Source organism: Petaurus breviceps, unplaced genomic scaffold, assembly GCF_028583685.1.
Source record: "Petaurus breviceps papuanus isolate PSGF00001 unplaced genomic scaffold, PetGlider_PUasm1.0 187, whole genome shotgun sequence".
NCBI classification, from domain to species: domain Eukaryota; kingdom Metazoa; phylum Chordata; class Mammalia; order Diprotodontia; family Petauridae; genus Petaurus; species Petaurus breviceps.
Genome location: NW_027185799.1, coordinates 23,146,307 through 23,166,721, shown reverse-complemented (window position 1 = coordinate 23,166,721; position 20,415 = coordinate 23,146,307). Strand labels below are relative to the sequence as shown.

General features: G+C 37.6%; 1 protein-coding gene across 15 annotated transcripts in view; it reads right to left on the bottom strand.

Moving 5' to 3' along the window:
- Nucleotides 1-20,415, bottom strand: part of PTPRD (protein tyrosine phosphatase receptor type D) — a 2,782,277-nt gene that overhangs the window by 25,195 nt on the left and 2,736,667 nt on the right. The window lies entirely within an intron of this gene.

Genomic DNA, 20,415 nt, shown 5'->3' with positions numbered 1-20,415 from the left:
CTAAGGGAGTAATAGGTAAATGATGTCTTTACAAGCATAATCATGTAGAATTACCTTTGATACCCATCAATTTTACTTAATTATCTGTTTAAAAAATTCCTAAACTTTTTGTGATCTCAGTGCACTAAGGTGTCAAAAGCAGTAAGAGCAAAGTGGAATCAAAGTTTTCTGCTATCCACTCACCAGTCTACCTAAGTGTGAAGAGGATCATTCCAGAGGATAAATGCTTTTGGCTATGGCAGCCTATGAAACGATTCATAAATAAAGAGTTCTTTGTGTGAAGCCTCTAAAAAATACTTTGCTTGACTATTACAAAATCCAAAACACAGATCTCTTCCCATGGCCATGTTTATATTTGCAAATTGGGTAAGGAACTTGGGAAACTTTTACCAGGTCTCATTTTGAAAAATAATTCAGGTGATTTTAGTTAAAAAAAATGCAAACGAATAAAAATTTCAGTGGGAAGGATTTCATGTAGTAAAACCTCAAGGAGGTAGTTTTAAAAGCTCAGTAGTGGGAAAAAGCCAATTTTTGCTTACAACAAAAAATTTAACATCTTAATTATTGAAATTCACATAGCCATAATTAAGATTTTTAATTTTTATCCTTTACTAAAAATGAATGAAAATGATACTTGATAGAAGCAACTTATGCAATCATGAAAGACTGGGGATATGCTTCCTGCTGTTTTTCTCCCCTATGTTTTTGAGAAACACTGCAGAATATATTTCATAATTCCAGGTGAAATTCAAGAACTCTGGATGAGAAATTTAAACTTTTACTCTTTGTTACTAAAAATGCTCTGGGGGGTTCCTTAAATGCCATTACTGATAAACTGTTAGGCAATTTTCCAGTTGCTGAAAATATATTCAAAGGTGGTTGGGAAAGTTGGCAAAGCACAAAACTAGACAGAATTCCTAGTGCTGAAAAGGCAAATTTTGCTGAACTGGATAAGATTATTAGATGGTTCATACATTGGAAAAACAAATTTCCTTGGGTGATCCGGATGATGAATAGAATACTAAAAAAAAAGCACATTTGTCATCCTACATGTTACAGGTTATAAAGGCATACTTAATATTTGCATAACACTCTATAACTAAGACCAAGTGCATGGTATTTCTAATTTTACCATAATTCTACAATGATTGCTTATATTGCATGTGAACCTATAAAAGAATTCATTCTTTCTTTCTTTCTTTCTTTCCTTGTCTCTTTCTTCTTTCCTTCTCTTCTTTCTTCCTCTTTTCCCTCCTTCTTTTCCTCTTTCCTTTCTCTCTTTTTCTTTCTTTCTACATATGCATATAGTCAGGTATATTTATATTTAATATAATATTATATCATATATTATTAATATATCATATTGATATAATTGGTACATTAATCATATCAATATAACATTAATATAATCAATATAGGCTATCATTAATATATTTAATCATATTATATTTATAAAACTATATGTGGTTTTGCATATGAATGTATACACATATACATTAAATATGTATGTATGCATGTATAAACTTTTTAAAATACCAAGACTCTAAAATACATAGGTCCATTTGATGATAGTGATAGATTCCACTTACAGAATGCTTTAAAATTGTTGAGCATTTTATATAGATGATTTCACTTGAGAGGCCACATGGTATATCATAAAGTGCTTTGGACTCAGAGTCAGGAAAACCTAGTTTCAAATCCTGGCTCAAATGCTATCTGATATTTCTGGGCAACTCCCTAAATCCCTGTGAATTTCAGTTTCCTCATCAGTAAAATGAGGATAACAGCATCTGCCCTTAGAGGTAGCTGTAAATATCAAATTAAATGATATATGTGATGTACTTTGTAAACCTTAAAGCACTAAATAAATGTGAGCTATTATTATCTTTGTTATAATTGTTGATAATATTAATAATACCAGAAGTGCTGTACAAATATTCTCATTTAATCTTCTTGATGCTTCTTGACAAAATATCTCCTTTACTGAAATGCTGCATGGTACCACCCGGCATTTCTACCTGACAATCCTTTGTGGGAGCAGATGAGGTATTTTATTTTCATTTTGCAAATGAGACAACTGAAATTCGAGTTACATAGTGATACTTGAAACCAGGGTTTCTGACTTTTCCACCAAACTATACAGATTTCTTTATGTGACTGCTGGTCTGGCTGGTACAGATGACCAAGACATAAACAGTATTTTGTACAGACCTCTAAATGGTCACCACTCTGAAGGCCCTTATGGCCTCAGTACTAAATTCAGATTCAAAGACTCTGATCTGCTCTGAGGTCAAACACTTTAGCACACACCAGACTTAGTCAATCAAATGTATGATAAGCCCAAGTTCTATACATAAATACATCATCAGATGTCAACTTCTAGTATAATATCAAAAAACTCAAGTAATCTTCAATGTCATGTGCCTGAAAAGGACTGAAAGAACACTACTTATTGGAGTGTTTGCTTTAATGAATAAACCACATAGTGCTAATGAAATTCAATGTAATAAACCTTTAGTAAGTTCTTGTTAGGTACAAACAGAAAAGGAGAAAGAAAAGTAGTTCCTGCCTTCAAGGAGCTTACATTTTAGCATTCACTTGCTCCATTAAAAGACCCGTGGTGAATTGGTTGGGAATTTTGATCACCTGAAAACCTGTCCACTATTTATTATTTGCCTATATACTCTTTTGGTGGGAGCAATGTCTTAAGCCCCTATCCCACGCATGATGGGCTAGTTTTTCCTTAAAAGGTTGTCCCTAAGATTATATTGGCTCAAGGGACTAAGATTCCGGTCATTGACATGGCTTCCTAGTCACCGGAGTTGAAAAAGTCACAAGAAATTGCAGATGGGCCCTGATACTTGACTTGTAGATAATCATAGAAATAGAAAGCCTGGGGAATTAAGTGCAGTTAAAAGAAAACAGTCTGAATATACTTATTGATGTACTATGTTATGTATAAGCAAATATCCTTTTGTTAACTACTAGATATACTATGGGTATCATTTAATTTTCATCCTGAAACTAAACTATCAGGGGATTGGCCTAACCAAGGTCTTTTCTGCAATAATTTTGAACACTAATTGTGGTGTGAAGGGGAACTTGAATTCTCAAAGATTATGCCAACAGACCCAAAGCTCTGAAAGATCCTGCCAAGCTGAAAAGTTTTGAGTAACAGATCACAATGGTCCAAGGACCAGACTGGGGAAGGTCAGAGAGGTTCATTACCAGAAGATGGGCAGCAGGTGATGAATTTTGAACCATGGTAAACTCATTAAACTATATCCTAAGGTTTGGGGATGTAGAAGTGTGTGTTGATGGAAAGGCTACCCATGATGATGAAATCACAGATGTTTTTGAAGTACAGAAATGCATATGTGCAGTTTTTTTTATTCCTTGTCCAAAGAACTCTCTAAATACAAATACCAATTTGCTAGAAATTAAGAACTTAATCCCACCATGGCAACCAAAGTTTTCATAAAAGCATCTGGAAATAACCCTCTGGGACCATATAATATGTGATGTAGTACAGGGCAGCATGAACCTAGAACCAGATTAAAAGGTAATTGGGGAATATTTAATAAAGTAAATAAAATACCATAAAACATGGATAACATTACATTTCAAAAGTAAGTCAATATGTAGCCCACAGGAATTCACATATATTGATTAGTGGTCCCATTTCTAATTGAGTTTGACACTACTGGTATAGAGAACCTGGGACTATTTAGTAACTCAGTACTCTTTCTCAAGTATAGATATGGAATATTTTTTTTAAAAGAAAAAACCAAATTATTCAAAACAAGATAAACTTCATGACATTAGCATGCTTCTACCCTAAAAGGTAGTAAAGAAAAAATACTTATAAGCCTGGACTAACACAAGAATTAATGAGAAGAAAAATCAGATGTGAAAGACTATGAACATAAGGAAAAATACGTCTGTCCCAGGAAACCTGCAATAGCAGTCCTTTTTCTAATCCAGCCTTCGGTCAAGTCCAGACAATGGACTTGCTACTGAGAGCTACCTGCCGTTAATTGTTTTTATGCCCTAGTTGCTTTGGGAAAAGATATTATCATATAGCTGGAATAGGAAAATGAAATTCAATAATCCCTTTCGTCCATTCATGAAACTCCTACTAGCTGACTGTGGAACCCTGAGCAAGTTATTTATCATCTATATTTCCCTGTTTTTAAAAAGTGATGGGGGCTGAGAGTTTTAGGGATTACTAAGTCCTTCAGAATGGACACATCTAGGTAGCTCAGTGGATAAATTACTGGGTCCCGAGTCAGAAAAATCAAGATATAAAGCTGGCCTCAGGTAATTACTAGCTGTGTTACCCTGGGCAAGTCACTTAACCTCTGTTTGCCTTAATCCTCTGGAGAAGGAAATGGCAAACCATTCCAGTATCTTTGCCAAGAAAACCCCATGGACAGTATGGTCTACAGGGTCGGGTCATGAAGAGTTGGACACAACTAAAGAAAGCAACAAGTACTTCAGGAAGCCTGAGAACAAATTATGGCTACTTGGCAGGCAGGAACAATTTTCAAATGCTAGGATTGAAGTTGAAACTCAAAATCAAGGATTTTCTTAGAAAAGAAAGATAATTATGGCATGGGTTTCTCGAATAAAACATCAAAAACATATCTTAAAACCTTTCTTACTAACTCAATGACATAAGGAGACCTTTCCTGGCAAAACCCAGCATGGGAAATCCTTGCTCAAACCAAGTCAAAGATAAAGAGATTTCTTTTAATTAGATATAACATAACTGACTGACATTTATGCTTTACTACAATTACACACAAGTGATATTAGTTACTATTATTTGTTAAGGAATTGAACTCCTTACATTTAAGATCTCTGCAAATTGTTGGAGTATTCTTTTGTCTGGATCTTCACGTTCCCAGCGCAGTCCATATTTCATTTCACTCCCTAATTTCTTTTCTCCCAACCATCAGTATCTAAGTATTGTTCTGCCTCTCAGAATGAAGGATTAGAGTTCTAAACCAAATGCATTTTTCTCTGATCTTAAAGAACAAAGCTCCACATATGGATGATAATGATAGAACCCTATTTGTGCTGTGTGTTTTTCATCATTTCAGCAACCTTCAAACCCTAAACATGATAAGAACAGGGCAACTGATAAACCATCCATATTTTATCTATTTTCTGTAGCAGAGGTTGCCAGGTCCAGAGAAAGATTTTCTAAATATCCTTTACAAAAGGGAGCGCATAACCCTTCTGTTTGAGGCCAAGTCTGAAACGGTTCAATACATTTATTATATAACAAAGAGCCCAGGCAAAGGAGAAGAGGGGAAGCAGTTTCAAATTAAGTTCTGCAAGAAGATGGTTCCCATTATCCCCTGAAGCAAAAATCAACTTTTAAAGCTACCTTCCACAGAGGACAGTGATTCAGTTAATGAGAATCAGACCACTAATGAACTTTCCATTGGTTATGACTTCTTTGGCTCATCTGTATCAAACCAAATTACTGCCAAACTTTATGGTTAAAAAAAAAATCCAATTTCAGTTAGTGATAGACATTCCAGTGTTTACAAGCTGAAAGTCTATGCAAGTCATTAACCAAGCACGCCTACTAGGAAATTGTTATTACTCCAATATTATCATTCATCCAGCTACAACATTTGTTTTCAATTTCTAAAAACATGATTGAGTCGGTCCCATGAGTTGAAATATGCTTAATATCCCGTGATGCGATATAGCAATAATGTGCAGAAAGGAAAATTAAGAGGCATGAGGGGGCTATTTTGCGCTAAAATCATCCCACTGATGTGTTTAAAGGTTGGCTTTTCTGATTAATTTGTTGCTGTTTTAATGTTGACCCTTTATTGATATTTCAATGATCTGGCATAGAAAGACAATATAATTACTGGATTTCACAGATCATTTCATTGGAAGTAAAGATAGTAAAAAATGGACCAAAAAAAATCATTGAGGACATTTTGGACATACATCAGAGGATAATTTGATTGGATATTGCCATTTCAGATATAACAAGATTGGCATTTATGAGCTGCAAGTATATAAAACTGAATGAGATAAGAAAAAACTATAAAAAAGGACTGGATTTTTATGGGAGAAGTTTATATGATTAATCAGGTGACAACCTCAATAAAGCAGTAAAATGACTCTGTTAAGGGAGTCATTTTGACAATATATACTTTCCATTACCTTATGAGAATGCAATACAAAAATATGCAAGAGATATTGGAAATTTGTAGAAAACCTTGGGCATTAAATGAAATTGTTTCTGAGGCTGAGTCACAAGAGAATTTCAAGCATTTCTGATGTGTTCAGATTGGGTCTTCCCCCATCACCACAGATTATAGTCCTTCAGAACCTTGATAAATGATTTTTGGATTGCTGTGGCCCAAGCTCTTCATTAACTGGTCACCTAGGGACCAGTGTTCTAGAGACAGACCTCTCCAAAATGAATCTAGTCCCACAGATGACTGACATAAGTTCTGTCCCTAGAACTCTTCTCAAAGTCTTTCTAGCTTTGAAGAAGTTAACAGAATTTGTCCTCAGCAAGGACAACCTGGGAGAACCTAGGGCTAGCTTCCAAATCATGAAGCCATATCAAATCAACAAGCATCTATTAAATATCTACTATATTCAAGGCACTGTACTACAAGCTAGGGATACAAAGAAGGGGGGGAGGCAAACTCTCCCTGCCCTCAAGGAGCTCATAGTCTAATGTGGGAGACAATATGGAAACCACAAACAAGACATACAGGATAGACTGGAGATAATCTGAGAGGGAAAGCAGTAAGATTAATGAGGGCTGGAAGAGGCTTATTATAGAAAGTGAGACTTTAGTTTGAACTTGGTATGGAGGACACCAACGAAACTACCTATAGTCAGCAGATAGAGTTCCTTGCTCAAGAAACAGAAAGTCACCAGACCACAGTGTACACAGAGGGGACTGAATAAGGGTAAGGAAACTGGAAAGGTAGGAAGGAGTCAGGTTATGAAGGACTTTAAAAGTCAAACAAAGGATTTTATATTTGATTCTGAAGGTAAGAAGGAGCTACTGGAAGGGAGGGGAAGGGCTTACATGGTCAGACTTGCACTTGAGAAACATCAATTTACAGCTGAGGAGAGGATGGATGGGAGTGGGGAGACAAGCAGATTAGTTAGCAAGCTAGTATAATAGTCCAGGAATAAAGTGATACTTTATCACCTGTACCAGCATGGTGGCAATGTAAAAGGAGAGATAGGGGTATATACTAGAGATTTTACAAAGGTAGAAACAACAGGACTTGGCAAGTGATTGCATCAGAGTGGGGACTTTCATGGAGATACACGAGAGGCATGTGGAAAATGCCTCAACATTTCTTGTCTAACAGATATCTGCATGCAGTTTGGGATTACTAGATGGTGGGTATGAAATCAAAAGCTAACATCCTCCTGGACACCAATATTCTAGTGATCTTACCAGCTGTCATATATAAATATCCACTACAGCAGAAATAACAGGTTTAGGTAAGCAAATACACTTGACTGTTTAAAAAGGCAGAGCTAGCAGCTTAAGGTACTTTTGTTCGCAGAGCAAAAAGGCCCACAGGACAAGAATGCATCTCAAAATGTTGTTAGTTCCCATTCTCTCCTGGGAAGGGATCCTCTGATCCAAGACTTGAAAAGTATACTTTAAAAATAGGTCATCAACCAAATTTAGTATAGACATGTGATACGTGATCATTTTTTTTTCAGATTTCAGCAAAAGGAAAGTAATATTTCCTTTCTTCCCTTTCCTCCAACTTCGTACTAGACCTTTGTCCCAAAGTGAAGTGATGATATGTATCAGATGTTATTATAAAGCAAGGACTAAAGAGAAGGTTCTTTACTAGTAGAGACATCAGAGACACTCAAGTGGGATTATTCTCTAAGACCATTTTCAGCTCTAGGCCCTAACATCCTGGGAAGGCCCATCTGTAGTTGGCTTGTGTTACCAGGTTTTTGAGATGAACTATGCCTTTGCAGGTGGGGGTAAGGTTTCCAGAGACTAGCCTCATGTATTTCTGGGAATTGTGTCCATAGTGATACCATACATTTTCCTCACCTATAAAGGAAGGATCCTGAGAATTGGGGAAGGAACAAAGAAGGCAGCAGCACTATGATGACAGACTGGAAACTGGTGGTTATAAAGGGGGCAGGTGAAAGAGAAAGATGCTTGAGCAGAGGTTCCGAATATGGCCTAAGACTGAGAGTGCTGAGGTGGCTTGAGAGAGAGCTTGATAGTTCTACCAATTAAAACCAACGAGAAGGGGTATGGTTGAAATGGATTGGAGCTCAAATCTTCAAAAAGGTGAAGTGCTTAAATCTCCTTCCCCCTCTCTACTATGCAGACAGCAGACACTGACTTTAAGGTTTCTTTATTAAGATTCTCGTAATTTCTGATTTTCACATTCCCTTTAAATCTGTCTTACTGTTGACATAAAATCATGATTGGACATAACTTCTTTGTAACTTGTATATGTTTTTATTTGTGGATGAACAAAAAAAGGCAAAAGAAAAAAACACTAAATGGCTTGTGATACACAGAGATAAAGAGACAGCTAAAGAACAGAAAACATCTTCTGCCTGAATATTATGGGGGGAAGGAATTCTTTTCTTCCTTTACATATCAGGGATTGGAGAAATAAAATAGAGACTCTTACATTTTAGATTTCATTAATAACTCTTATAAGCTTCCCAATAGCAAAGACTAAACCTGGAGATTTGAGTCTCTGCTTTCTCCTAGGCTAAAATCACATGTATAGCAGTTATGGAGAGATGTGTTATTTCTTTGTCATTGTTTTTTTCATCAGATATGTTAAATGGACTAGACCAGTAGCTAGAGAGTAGGATTGCCTGGTGGTAAGCAAAAGGTTTGGTTTGGGAAGAATATACATGTCTATATTCCAAAGGTGGGGGCCAGAGTACATACCTTGCATGACAACTATCTGTGGTTATCTCTTACTAAATTGTAAACTCTTTGAAGCTGCTGGCATATCTTTTACATAATTGTACGTTTATGATATATAGAATAGTCTTACACATGGTAGGTATTCAAGAAACCCTGACTGAATGACTTGAGTAGATGGAAGCCTCAGGGAGATTTGGTATAGTATCAGAAAGACAACTTGACAATAGGAACTGGTGGACTTTGGGGTGGGGAGATGAAGAGAAGGAGAAAGAGATAAAGGAAGGAAAGGAGAGAAGGAGTGAAGAAAAGGAGATGAGTTGGGGTAATATGAAGCACTGTATTTGAAAATTTCTCCTAGTTTTAGACTGCCATATGCAACAAAAATGATTGTAAGAATGGGGAGTGGAATGTATAGTTAAAATAATTCAATAAATAATTCAAGGAATGTGTGTGTGGGGAGAGGAATGACATTGTAGCACCTAAGGCATTGGAGTGGGAAGAAGAGGTCTCAGGATACAGAATCTGGATTAGGAACCCATCCCTGCTACTAACTGTGGGATCTTAGGTAAGTTACTTCTCCTCTCTCTGTCCCAGTTTCCTCCCACATAAAATGAGTGAACTGGACTAGGTGCTTCATAGGGTCCTTTTCAATTCTAATAATCTATGAAGCAATCTCTAAATTGGAAAGCAATTTTTATAAAAATACTGGAGGGAAGTCTGAGGTGTGTGTGTGTGTGTGTGCATGTGTGTGTGTGCATGTATGTGTGTGTGTGTAGGTTAGAGACTGGAAGCTGTTTAGATGAGGAAGCTCATTCTACCTCTTTTTCACTTATATCCTTTGACTATTCTATCCTTTCCTGTGGGCCAGGGTGAGAAGGAATAAGAGCCCAGATTGAGCCCTTGGGTGGGGAACGAGAGTATGTAAATGAGATGAATATCTCCAAATGTGTTTATCCCACTAGAAGGTACCCCCTTTCTAAAATTTGTATTCCATTTAATTCGGTTCAACTCAACAAACTTATTAAATGCCTAATATGTGTAAAGCACTGAGTTAGGTGTTGAGGGAAATACAAAGTTGCCTAAGACCACTTTCCCCTAAGGAGTCTTGAAACCCAGTAAAAGAGATAAGCTACAAGTAACTCTAACACAAAGAACACGTATAAGAAGAGTACAAAGGAGGAGAAAGAATCATTCTTACTGGGATGGGGGTATTCAAAGGCTAAATGGTAGAGTTGGCATTTCAACAAGGCTTTAAATAATGGAAGATTTGAACCAGCAGAATTATAGGATAATGGCATCACAGGCATGGGAAATTACATTAGCAAAGGAATGTTGGAAAGTGTTTGGGGTCTGGTTGGGCTGCAATGCAAGAAAAATGGGAAAGGGAATAGTATGAGATAAAGCTGTAAAGGTAGATTGAAGCCAGACTGTAATTAGCCTTGATAGCCAAGCTAAGAACTTTGGCCTTCATTCAGGAGGCAATGGAAACCATTAAAAATTTAAAGGTTATTCAAAGATTTCTGAGGAGAGGCTTAGTGAAAACTTCCAGGGAAGACTTAGAGCAGTTGTGCCTTAGGAAGATTGGTAGGAAACTGGCGAGAGGGGTATGGAATAGGTTGATATTTTAATAGTCTAGGCAAAAAGTTAGGAGGACCTAAGCTGGGTAATGAGAATAAGGAAGAGTAGACAGGTGATATGTTTTAGCAGTCAAAAAGACAAGATGAAGTAACTGCCTGCATCTATTGGAAGAGGATTAGGAGAAGGAAAAGACAAAACTAAATCTGCAGGTTTAACCTTGGGTCACTGGAAGAGATAACTTCCTACATAATATCTTTGATAGAGGTAAAAACCATTTTATACTTTACCAAGGCAAAGTAAAGCAGAGAGCAAATTGGGCAAATTGAGTTGATAAAAAAAATTGAGAATGAACTACTTAGCAGCCAGGGGAGACCTGGTAGCTGTTTTTTAATGTACACTCTGGATATATTTCCACTAGGAATCTTTAAACAGAGACTGAAAGACAAACAAATAAAAGTGTCTAAACCTGGCTGGCCCTTTATGCTGAAGCTTAATATGGACTTCATGATCTTGGCGTTCTCCCTAACTCATCTGCCAAACATATTCAGCTCATATTCTTTTGTAATGCAAAGCTCAGAAAAAATCAGAGGGGAAATGAATTTGAATAAGGATCACCAAAAGAATCTAGCCACAAGAAGTTTCATACTGCAGATGGATTCTGAAGGACATTTAGTAGGGGCCCAGCTAGAATCTGCCCCATCTGGTCATGATCACTTGTTGACTGGAATCTAGACAGGGCTGGGACATCTAACTCATGAGGAGATAAGAAATTTATCCATTTCCAGTGGTATATTCACCTTCAAATGACCAGCTCAACCTTGTCCAAATTCTATGAACTATTTAGGACAACTGCAAGGAATATGAAGAATACAGAGATATTTTAAAAGATTCATATAAATAGAGCAAAGTAAACATAACCTACACACACACACACACACACACACACACACACACACACACAATGTAAAGAAAAACAATACAAAAAGAAATCAAAACTCTGACCAATGAATGCAATGGCCTATCTTGATCTCAGAGGACTTATGATAAAACATCTCTCTCACCTCTTTGCAGAGAGTTGGTGGAATAAAGTTAGGGAATTATACATATGCTATTATTCACAGTCTATGTGTCAGTTTGTTTTGCTTAAACATTTAGGAAAACTCCTTTGTTACAAAAGAGGCTTCAATTGGGGGTGAGAGGAAGAATGTTAGAAAATGACTTATAAGGAATTAATTTTAAGAATATACTTAATTTAATAATAATTTAATTTAAAATTAGGAATATTTTTTTAAAAACCAATACATTTTGAAAAAATACAAATGAAGTATCTATATACATTGAAAGAAGGTTATAATGAAAATATCATGGCTTGCTTGAACACATTAGAATAAGCCAAAGAAATGTAGTCAGTTATTAGAAGGGACTTGGAATACAATTAAGTCTTGAGAATCTGACAGATACACTAGTATTAACATGAATAAGGGTTACCGATTTTATTTAGAGCTAACAGTTCTAGTTGTTTTTAATAAAGCCAAATGGTTTTTTTCCTCAGGAGTGATCCGCTCATTTAAATGGGCATTAAAGAAAAAAGAATAGAGTCCATTTAATTCAATTGAATTCAACAAATATTTTGCAACGCCTACTATATGCCAAGCACTATGTTAGGAACTGGGGATACAAACTCAAAAGTCCCCAACAAAACCTATCCTTGTTCTCAAAAACCTTACAATCTACTTGGTGAGGGGAATACATTAATGTGTATATGATTAGGGCAAGATAATTTGAGGAAGGAGAGAACACTAGAGGGCTCAAGGAAAGCTTTCTTCTGGGAGGTGGTACCCAAGTGGAACCCAGTATTCTAATAAAGGAGTACATTCCAGGTATGGAAGAAGGCAAAGGCATAGGAGGAGATGGACTGACCTAGTTGGGGTAAGAGTAGGTAGGCCAATTTGGCTGACCATAACATCTTTAGTAGATAAGATTCTTGAGATTTGAGATCACTTCTTGTATAGTAACTTCCCCACTGCAGTGTCTTGAACAGAAAATATCCTTAACAGATACAACCTTATAACTCACACAATCTAACCCATTTATTTTGCAGATGATTAAATAAAACTGGAGAAGTAGCTCACTCAAAGAAACACAGCTTGTTAGTAGAAAGAAGATCTATTACTGACACCCTGTACTTGTCATTTCCAATGCAGAGAGCTCTGTCCAATACTGCCTTCCATTTGTTTCCATGTGGTATCCCTTAGTGGAACTGGGAAAGCCAGTACATGATATCTTCCCTAGATTTCCCTATCTCCGTTCTTTTAATGTGTAAACTCCTTTCCTGTTGAGAGAGATGAGTGTCTCTGAGGCCTAATTTCAGGAACACAGCTACCCTAAGCTTTTTTTCTTCTTGCTGTTGATTCAAGACTATCACACCAATAGCAAAGTGCATTAGGACTCTATCATAAGTCCTTATACCATATGAAAGTGAGTTAATTGTTTATAGAGAATTTTAAGATCCAATCCTGTCATCTGTTCATTGACAAAGCAAAGATATATTAAGCATTAACTGTAATCAATACACTATGCTAGTGATATTTGGAGGTGGTAGTGTTGGATGGATACAAAAAATAACTGCTGCCTTCAAGAACCTTGTAAGCTTCAAAGGGGAATGCAACATTTACACAAATGATAAAAATGCACAAGAGAACGGGAGAGTGTAAGTACATGAGAGAGGTATAGGAAGAAAAGAAAAATCTTATTTAAGGGGTGTGTTTGTATGTGTGTGTGTGTGTGTGTGTGTGTGTGTGTGCGCATGTGTGTTTGTGTGTGTAAATCAAGGAAGTTTTCCTGGCAAAGATTAAGTGCATTTGAGTTAAGTCCTGAAGAATGGATATGATTTCAATAGGCAGAGATGGAGTAGAATAGCCATCATTTTTATAATGGGAAGGCATTGCAGATTCAGGGAACAGGTGAATAGGGAATAACCCAGTTTGGGTTGGTATATAGGAAAAAGAAACATGTGAGAAAAAGTGGAGAAGTTATTAAGTTTAAAGACCCGGATTTTGGATATTCCTGATTAATTAATGCCTGGGGGTGATGGGGTGTGTGGGAGGAATTTAGGGATTTCAATAACTGCAAAGACATGATAAGAACCATGCACTATTGACTGGAAACCTGGAAATGAGAAGCTACTGAATGAGTAAAAAGGCCTGAACCAGGGTGGCAAGAATGAGGAAAAAGGTGCACGAAAGAGTCAAAACTGTTTAATTAAAAAAACAAAAACAAAAAACCAACAACAACAACCCTCTTTCTTTTTTTGTGGTAAGATTTTCTTGTTCTAACAGCTAAGACTTCAATAAGGAGAGAGATAAAGGGTGCCTTTAAAAAGTATAAAGGTTTCCTTTCCTTTCTCTACTAAGGGCCAATATTTTAATCTCTGGAAAACGGCAAAATGAATGGAATTATCAGGAAATAAAACTCAGATGCCAGAAGCCCACCTTGTAAGTTTCAGTCACAAGAAAACAATTACAGAAATGAAAAAATTTGAAACCGTGTAACAAGAACTAAAAATATTTTTCCAGAGACATAAAGGAAAAATAACTCAAGTGAAAGAACCCAGATTGGAAAGACAATGCAAAGATAACAGGACTATTTTTAAGCTTCATTTTATGTCCAGGGGGCACAGAAAAATAGTTGGAAAATAAAGTGTTTTCATGCTGATTACTTTAGATGAAAATACACCCTGTTCAAAAAGGCAGCCAACATTAAAAAAAAAAAACGTTGCCAAGTTGATGCAATGTGTCCCAGTACACTTTTTGTCCATGAATAGCTGGGAAAATCGTGTAGGTACAGCTGGGAAAACTCACTGATACCTCTGTTCAGATCTCTGTTAGGTTATAAAAATATTTTCATATTTCCTGCAGATGCTCAGATTCTTTTCTTCACTAGTAATTTTCATTCAGAATTCATTTTGGACAGCTGTTGCTTCTGATAGACCCTAACTGCCCTTTTACCAGACTCAGCTGCAAGCAGTCAGATTTCCTTTCCCATCTAGATATATAAACACTGGCATGAGGAAAAAAAACAAACCCCAAAACAACTAACTAATTAATATGTGTGGACAAAATGACTCATTACAAGGTCTGATCAAATAATATAACCAAATGCAACAGGTCAAAGGAAATTATAGCAGTTGGTGTTCACTATAATCAATATAAATATATGTAAATAACCATAAGCACTAAAATGTATAGATGGTGAGTGAAATCTGAAAATGTATACTTTTATTAAAGGCAATGATAAATTATTATCTTCAGGTAATTGGCAGGGCATTTAATATGCTAAAAGATTTTTAGCCTCTTAGGGACCTATTTATCAGAAATTACATTATGCACAAAGCCACAGAAACCTTCCAAACCTCCCAAGACAAGAAATGAAGTCAAATCTGGGAAGGAATGGCTTTTGCTGCTCTTATATTGTGTATCTGAAGGAATGTGGCTTGGGGAACAAACTTACGAACAAACTTACTCTTTAACTCAAACTGCTCTCACAGCTGGATGAAATGTTGCCCCTCACTTCACTTCACGGGAGGGAAGAATACTTGTCTGGAAAAATCACAGATGCGCTTTCAAAAGGATCTTTTCAAAGGTACCATATCATTTTAGCGACTCCCTGGGAGATGAGACAACAGCTCAGTGATTTTCATTTTGTCATATTGCCTCACCACTCAACCTGCTGAATTCTAGGACCTCTGGCAGTCTTCCTCAGTGGACTAGAACCACTGGGGTAGTGCCAGAACTTCCCCCAAAGAGGGCTAAAACAGAAGATGGAATTCATCAGGGAGTTTTCAAACTGTATGTGTGTGAGAGAGAGCATGTGTGTGTGAGCACGTGTGCATGCCTGTGTGTGTGCCAACACATTAAATCTAAGAATCAATAGCTTGTGTTATTTGCTATCAGCCTGCCTCTGAAATTGAGGGGATGAGAAAACCAGGATGAGTAAGCCAGTCTTCAGTAAGGAACCCATTTAAGGAAAATGAACTTTTCCTTAACACCAGGGCATTAAATTGACTTCCTTTTCTGGAACATTAAATGGTTCCTTTAAAGACTTAATTTAACTCACATGGAGGAGGAGGAGCTATGAATGGGATATGTTTATTTCCCTGGTTCTCCACAGGAATGTGGGAGTTGTATTTCTAGTAATATTGTCATTATTGCTAATTAGAAGTGAAGTCCTAGAGTCAACACTTACAAAGTGTGATAGTTTAACTCATAAACACTTATAATTAAAGTTATTATTAGGCTTGCTGAAAGGACAAATAAACAATTAGAAACCATTCTCCTATTAAGGTCAGTTGACATTCAAGTATCAGTTCTATTAAGAAAAAAAACATGTTTGTTTTATTTTAAACACATTATTTAACAAATATTAACTAAACTGCCTCCGATGTACAAAACTGTGATGGGTATTAGAGGATCAAAGATAACTAAAAATGTCCCTGCCCTATGGGAGCTTACCTAAAATCTGGTAGAGAAGCTAAATTTCTTCTAATAATGAGAAAATATGCTGTCTCACTTCCAGTAGATTGCAAACTTCTCTAGAAGAGGGACAAGTTTTTTTTTCTTTTTGGTCCTTTTGTTTGCAATTGCCCTCCCTCCTTTCAGCGTCCCCTTTCTCTGATTCATCTTCCAAATGGTTGCTAAAGCAATATTCCAGAGGTATAGATCTAATCCTGTCATCTCCTCAAAAACCCCCAGATTCAAATCCCCTTTGCTTCTAGGATAAAATAAAGTCCAAAAATTCTCAGCCTGGCATGTGAGGGCCTCAACAATCTGGTTTCTACCTCTATTTCTAGTACATTTCAAATTATTCCCTTTTACACGTCGTCCATTCCAGACAAAGCAACCTGCTAACAGCTTCTGGAACAAAGCATTTCAGTCCTGCTTTCCACATGTCAGGAATCTGCTTCCTTAGATTCCTTCAAAGCACAGCTCAGTAGCTCAGGTACCCCTCTGCTATAAAAGACTTCCTGTTCTCTACCCTAGCCCTATTAACACCCTCTCTGTAAAGTTACTTCCTATGTACTTCTGTGTATTTTACTTCATGTTTCCCATGCCCTTAGGGTATAAACACCTTGAAGTTTGTGCTTGTTTCCTTTTAAATCCCCAGTACTAAGCAAAGTGCCTAGGACATACTAAGTGTTTAAAAAAATGGTCAAGGAGGGGGCGGAGCCAAGATGGCCATATAGAAGCAGGAAATCTCCCTGCACTACCCCCTATAACCACCTCAAATACCTATAAAAATGAGTCTAAACAAACTTTAGGGCTACAGAACCCACAAAGTGACATAGAGAAACAAATCTCCTGCTGAAGACAGCCCTGCAGGCGGAGAAGAAGGGTCCATTGCAGCCCTCTGGGAGCCAAGCCCAGCCCTGCATGGGCCCTCAGTTTTGGCCTCAGGGAGGCCCAACAAGCCACAGCTAGAGGGACTTTGGGAGAGTAGATCACCAGCAGCTGTGGTGGTTTCCAGAATTATCAACCCATAAATGCCAAAGACAAAGTGAGAGGTCAGTGAAGACTTTGGGAACAGGGTGTCCAGGAGTGTGGTCTGGCCTCTGCCCCCTGGAGGGAGAAAGGCTGTCACCTCGTGGCTGCTTCAGAGCTCCTGGCCTGCAGATTGTAGAGGGACCAAGCAACTATTTTGGGGGTAATAGCTCTTGCTTTAACCTGCTTGGATCTGGATTGCTGTCTAGGGTGGAGGTCCTGGGGTGTGTGACCAGAGAGCCAGAGCATGTGGAGACTTCAGAGAGGGCAGCCAACTAAGGGCTCTGGCAGCTGTGAAAACCCCAGCAATTTGGGACAAAGTTCTCCTCTCTGGAAGCAGAGTTCTACTGTGGCAAAAAGCTCAAAAGTCAAGTCACTGAGTGGCAACATGAGCAAGCAAAGGAAGTGAAGAAAGCACAGCAATCCAACTTTTGATTCCTTTTTTGGGAACAAAAAGGATCAAAGCATGGAACAGGAGGAAGACGATGAAGTCAGAACTCCTGCACCAAAAGCTTCCAAGAAAAATATGAACTGGTTACAGGCCATAGAGGAGTTCAAGAAGGATTCTGAAAACCAAATAAGAGAAATGGAAGAAAAATTGGGAAGAGAAATGAGAATGATGCAAGAAAATCATGAAAAGAGAGTCAATAACCTGACCGAAGGAAGAAACACCTTAAAAAATAGACTAACTCAAATCTCAAAAGAAGCTCAAAAAGCCATTGAGGAGAAGAATGCCTTAAAAAGCTGAATTTGCCATTTGGAAAAAGAATCTCAAAAGCTCACTGAAGAGAATCATTCCTTCAGAATTAGACTGGAGCAAATGGAAGCTAGTGACTTTATGAGAAATCAAGATACTATTAAACAGATCCAAACAAATTAAAAATAGAAGGCAATGTGAAATATCTCACTGGAAAAACCACTGACCTGGAAAACAGATCCAGGAGAGATAATTTAAAAATTATTGGACTACCTGAAAGCCATGATCAAAAAAAGAACCTAGAAATCATCCTTCAAGAAATTCTCAAGGAAAATTGCCCTGATGTTTTAGAACCAGAGGGCAAAATGGAGGTTGAAAGAATCCACCAATCACCTCTTGAAAAAGACCCCTAAAAGAAAACCCCTAGGAATATTATAGACAGGTTCCAGAGTCCCCAGATCAAGGAGAAAATTATTACAAGCAGCCAAGAAGAAACAATTTTAATATTGTGGAAACACAATCAGAATAACACAAGACTTGGAAGCTTCTACACTGAGGAATTGAAGGGCTTGGAATATGATATTCCAGAGGTCAAAGGATCTGGGATTAAAACCAAGAATCACCTACCCAGCAAAACTGAGTATTATGTTTCAGGGGAAAATATAATCATTCAATGAAACAGAGGACTTTCAAGCATTCTTGATGAAAAAACCAGAGTTGAATAGAAAATCTGACATTCAGATACAAGAAGCAAGAGAAGCACGAGAAGGTAAACAGGGAAAAGAAATCATAAGGAACTTATCAAAGTTGAACTATTTACATTCCTAAATAGAAAAATGATAATTGTATCTTATGAAACTTTTCTCAGTATGAGATTAGTTGAAGGGAATGGAAATGTGTGTGTATGTGTATATATATATGTATGTATATATACATATATGTCTATATAACAGGGTATATGGGCGTATGAATACATATTTGAGTATGTGTATATATGTGTAGAGGCATACATAGAGAGAGGGCACAGGACCAATTGAATAGGAAGGGATGATACTTAAAAAGTGAAATTGAGAGGTGAGAGAGGAATATAATGAGAGGAGGTGGGGAGAGACAGAATGGGGTAAATTATCTCATATAGAAGAGGCAAGGGAAAACTGTTTCAATGGAGAGGAAGAACAGGAAGGCAAAAGGGAATGGGTCAACCTTACTCTCATTGAATTTGGCTTAGGGAGGGAATTACACACACACTAAATAGGGTATCTCACCCTATAGGAGAGTAGGGGGGAAGGGGATGAGAGGGGAGATAATGGAGGGGAGGGCAGATTAGGTGGGAGGGAAGTTAGAAGCACACACTTTTCAAAAGGGACAGGGTCAAAGTAGAGAATAGAACAAGAGGGGGGCAGGATAGGATGGAGGGAAATATAGTCAGTCTTTCACAATATATCCACTATGGAAATGTTTTGCATAGCTACACATGTACAACCTATACTGAATTGCCTATCTTCCCAATAAGGGTGGGTGATGAAGGGGGAAGGGAAAGAACCTGGAATTCAAAGTTTTAAAATAAAATTTTTACATATATAGATATATATTTACATATATAGATATACAGATAGAAATAAGATATACAGGCACTGGGGTATAGAGATCCATCTTGTCCTACTGGAAAGTTGGATGGGGGATGGGGGAGGATATAGGAGAGAGCACTTTGGGGGAGGGGATATACGGTGGGATCGCTGTTTTGGGGTTATGGGCAGGAGAAAGATGGGGAGAAAATTTATAACTCAAAATCTTGTGGAAATGAATGATGCAAAGTAAAAATAAACATAAAATTTAATTTAAAAAAAGAAAAAAATGGTCAAGGATTTCAATTGAATTCCACTTAAATGTAGTGACAATGTTTCTTGATTCATAGATGGCCATCAAAAGACATGGCACATCTTGCTGCATTATGCATATTTGACAAAAATAGATTTAGGTTGTGTTTACCAAAGGACCTGGGTTTGACTGAAAAGAATTGACTCGAGTTACACAGCAGAAAATATCTTGGAATTTGAGTAGGGGAAAATTGATTCACATCCTTGCTCCTTACTACATGTTTGATGTTGGGCAAATATAATGGTAATAATGGTAATTTGAAGATCTTCTCTGCCCCTTGATAGGCTTAAGTGAATGTGAGCACTTTCCCTGATTTGAAAATATACCCTTCCCCCTAATAGGCTGAATGTGGTCACATGGAGCCTGTGGTGGGAGGCTTGTTTTTCAGGAAGGCCCTGTAAGGGTTATGGGATTTAAAGATCTTCCATGCCCCGTTGGACTTGCTGACATAGCAGGAAGGGGCAGAGCAAGAGGAAGCGGAAGCCAAACTAGAGTTCCTGCGGTGGCTGGCGGTGGTGGCGACGACGGCAGCAGCAGCGCGAAGCCCTTTTTGAGTTAGCCAGAATTTCTGCTAAGGACTCCTGCTGAGGACTGCCAGGGGCCAGAGCTGCTGGGAGCGCGCTTCCCGGATGCTGGGTGGTTGCTGTGAGTGGGGAGAGGAGGACCTTTGCCTGAGGTAGCCTGTTCTGTTTTAAAGGCTGAAAATGTGGGTGCTTTCTACTTTATCTACCTGTGCCAATGCCATAGCTACTCTGATGGCTTTCACTTTCTGGTTTTGGGACTCAGTCTTTTGG